The sequence below is a fragment of the Rhincodon typus genome, chromosome 9, assembly GCF_021869965.1.
Source record: "Rhincodon typus isolate 14 chromosome 9, sRhiTyp1.1, whole genome shotgun sequence".
Taxonomy (NCBI): Eukaryota; Metazoa; Chordata; class Chondrichthyes; order Orectolobiformes; family Rhincodontidae; genus Rhincodon; species Rhincodon typus.
The window spans coordinates 2,417,912-2,422,017 of NC_063340.1; the positions used below are offsets into that span (position 1 = coordinate 2,417,912).

The 4,106-nt window shown below is 41.9% G+C and overlaps 1 long non-coding RNA gene across 1 annotated transcript; it reads right to left on the reverse strand.

Moving 5' to 3' along the window:
* Nucleotides 1–469: 469 nt before the first annotated feature.
* Nucleotides 470–3,625, reverse strand: LOC125484030. The gene is made up of 3 exons (XR_007262905.1): nucleotides 3,513–3,625; nucleotides 3,322–3,429; nucleotides 470–572 (listed from the first exon to the last, which is right to left on the reverse strand). It is a non-coding gene; the product is annotated as an uncharacterized LOC125484030 (long non-coding RNA).
* Between the last annotated feature and the right edge of the window lie 481 nt (nucleotides 3,626–4,106).

The window sequence follows — 4,106 nt, forward strand, 5'->3', positions numbered from 1 at the left end:
CACAGACAAAAACCCTTCAGCCTTTGATTGAAGGTGTAATTTGCACTCTAGTCAAATCATTACTGAGGAAGAAGTCAAATTTGTTCAAGGGTAAGTTCTTAATGATTCATTATCAGTGTTGTTCTCAGTAACAAGTCACACTCTTTGTACAACAGAACGATGATATGCTCTCCACTGACACTGTTTGAATCATCATAGAATCCCTACAGTTTGAAGCAGGCCATTCAGCCCATCGAGTCCACACTGATCCTCTGAAAAGCATCCCACCCCCATCCCTGTAACCCTGTATTTCCCATGGCTAACCCTCCTAACCTGTACATCTCTGGATGCTATGGGCAATTTAGCACGGCCAATCCACCCTAACCTGTACATCTTTGGACTGTGGAAGGAAACCCACACACCAAGAGGAAACCCACGCAGACACGGGGAGAATGGCTGGAATTGAACTTGGGTCTCTGGTGCTGGGAGGCAGCAACACGAACCACTGAGCCACTGTGCCACTCTTCACTGAGCCACTGTGCCACTCTTCACTGAGCCATTGTGCTGTCCTTGTTTGTCTTTCTTGGAACTTTCTGGAGGAAGATCTAACTATTTGTCCAGCAAAAGAAGTGGGTAGCTCCTGAGTCCCATCATATAGTTATACGTTTACCTGTATCAATTGAAGAAAGGGTGTTAACTTTCCTTTTGACAAAAAACCTTTATATCTGTCATCCACCTTCCTCACCTCTTGGGTACTAAGAGCAGTGTTAATCTCCGGTCTCCTGGTTCCAGTGAAAGCTTTTATTTTATCTGTGGTATTTTCTTTGTGAGATCCTTTCTGTTTTGGACTCACTCTTTTGAGCCCCATAAAAGTCCAATGGGCTTCCCTTGCAACTCCCTGCATTCTGAGTGGAAATGTCTCACCTTGTGACAACAGAAACACTTAGGCCCTCAATTGTCACTTCCACCCTCAGCAGAGATAGCAAGAGCTGCTGATGCTGGAGTCAGAGATAACACGGTGTGGAGCTGGAGGAACACAGCAGGCCAGGCAGCATCAGAGGAGCAGGAAGGCTGATGTTTCGGATCGGGACCCTTCTTCTGAAAACCGTCAGCACCTTCCTTTCTGGATCCGAGGAGGAATTTGCGTCTTGAGGAATTGCCTGTTGTCCCTTAGTTTTATGGAGTAGCTCAGAATCGCCAACCAATTCTGCTGCCTGTCTCTCAGCTGTTACCCTCTGGTTTTCAACATGGGCTCTCATTATGAAAGGTAGTAATTTTTCTCAGAGAATGACCTGTTTCAGAGCTTTATCCATGGTGTTTACTCCTAATACCTGTAACTGTCAAAATACTTCACTTTACCTTTTCAAATTCAATGCCCAGGCTGCTACCTTAAATTTCAAAACTGTTTCAGGAACTATCTCCCAAAAAAGTCTTTATTTCAGTCTCATGGTATGTAGAAATGTCCTCTCACAGTGATACATACATTTCCTGTGCTCTACCTGTCAACCTGCTTTACATCAGCATTGTCCAGTTTTCCTTTACCTGTTCTTTCTTGCTATTTTCTCAAAATACATAACAACAAGTTCACATCCTTTACCTCAAATTTTGGTAGGACCTGTAAAAAACTTTTACATTTTTTAATTAGCTTTTAGAATATGACTAGGTCTACCTGATCAGAGCCGTCTTTGGGACCCAAAGTCTCGAATTTTAACTATATCATTTTAAGCCGGTACTCCCCAACTCTATTATTTTCCCTTTCTTCATTCTTCTCTGTTTGCAGGATCTCTTGTTCCAGCCTCTTACGTGATCTTCCTTGTGCTTTTCCTCCTGTGAAACGTTCATAATTTATCTTTTTATTTTTCCTTCGACTCAACTCTTTTTCTCTCCATCTCTGCCTTTTATATTTCCTTTCCAATCTCAAGCTGCCTCATACCTCATCCTCTTGAACTGTAATTGAATCCCACACAATCCAACTTGATCTTCAAATTGCAGCAAAAGAAAATCTTTGCTGGTGGGTTTTTTTTTGCTTTTGAGCAGTTTCCCACTTCCCATTTTCCAGTTTGTAGTTCAAAAAGAAAGTGGTCTCTTCCAGGTTCCCGAAATATGCATTTCTCAGTCTCTGCTGTGTATAGAATTTATCCATCGCAACAATTACAGATGTTTGCTGACATAGGTGGAGATCCCACCTCAGGTCAGTGCTAAGTAAGGACTGAAAATATTGAACTATCAAAATGAATGGATTGAACAATGCAGAAGGATTGGAATGCTAATCCTCTAATTGTTAAAAGCTGCATAGCTAGTGAAACATATCCATTCGACATGTTGCCAACAGTCAAGAAAATATTCCTCTGACATTTAGCAGACCGCTACTGGAGATACAGACGAAAGGGGAGCCAAACATCCTTGGCTTCAGAATGTCTGTAGCTGTTACAATAATCAACAACACCCATTTGCATTTATATAGCATTTCAAAGGCAGTGAAGGCAGGGAGGCGATGGCCTAGTTGTATTATTGCTGGACTGTTAGCCCAGAGACCCAGATAATGTTCAGGGGACCTGGGTTCGACTCCCACCATGGCAGATGGTGGAATTTGAATTCTGGGAAAAAAATACTGGAACTAAGAGTCTAATGATAACCATGAATTGATTGTTGGGAAAAAACCCATCTGGTTCACTAATGCCATCCTTAACTGGTCTGGTCTATATGTGACTCCAGACCCACAGCAATGTGGGTGTCTATTAACTGCCCCCGGGCAATTACGGATGGGCAATAAATGCTGCCTAGCCAGTGATGCCCACATCCCGTTAATGAATAAATAATAAGAGCAAATACAATAGTGACAGACAAACAAAGTCTGAAACTGAACCACACGGAAAGGTGTCAAAGAGGCAGGAGATGTGGAGAGGTTTAGCGATGGAATTCCAGAGTTTAGGATCCAGGTAGCTGAAGGCAAGAGCCAGCAATGGCGGAGTGATTACAGTCAGGGATGTGTAAGAATGCAGAACTGCGGGGGTTACCGAGGTCCCCTATCTCAGAGGTTTCTAGAGTGAGAGGGAGTTTACAGAGAGAGAAGGATGGGGAACATGCATTGCTGAATACACATCAGCATCATTGCATCTCTGTGTCCACATTCTTGAGACTGGGTCCTTCTTATAGCCAACAACAAACGAACATTAACGGATCTCACTTAAGTGGTTGATGGATGGCAGCTGTTACGAGAATTCAATTATGCAGATAAACATGGATACATGGATACAATTGGGATAATGTCTGGTGAGTCCCCCCAGGATTTAACCAGAAATGAGGACAAACTAAATGAGTCACAATAATGTCCATCTTCACCTCCATACAAGGCTTTCATCTGCAACTTCCAGCCTCTCGGATTCCTGTAATGTGTTTTCAAATATTACAGTGCACTCGAACATTTTCTGTGTGGGAATTGTGGCTGATCTGGAAAAAAACAAAACATTAAATGGATATTTATATGTGTTGTGAAATAAAACATGCTGCCTGTCACCTCTTAACAGCCTTACTTGGCAAGGTTGAAGCTCACAATAACTTCCAAAGCGTTTCTCCAGTCGAAGGATAACAGTGCGGTACTGAAACCAAACGCTAATCATGCAGAAAATGCACAATTCAGATCAACACACGGATTAATTTATACCGTGGTCTCTTGAGAAGTGCGAGGCTAGAAACTTGCCAAAAGCAGGGAGCAGTTATTACAACATTGCACGAAACTGAACAGTCTAGACTTCTGCAATTCACTTCATTTTAGGAGTTTACAATTGGGCCTTGACTGGAGAGGGACTGACGTACTGAAATAAAAAGTATCACGTCACATTACTGAGTGTCTAACAGCCCAAACAGCCTTTGATATTTATATTGGCAAAAGAAGGTCTTCCCAACTAAGGTTACATGGCAGGCTGTTACTTACCATTACATTAATTTGGGAAGACATTGGAATGCTGTGTTTATACTACTGTGCAAAAAATAACAGTTAAATTGACCATATTGTAAAAATGTAAAGCAGCATTGAATTTATACTTTGCAAGTAATGTTTGCTGAGACATTAATCTTCAACACTGGGAAAATAATACCAAAAATGGACACTCAAACAGAAGTGAGAG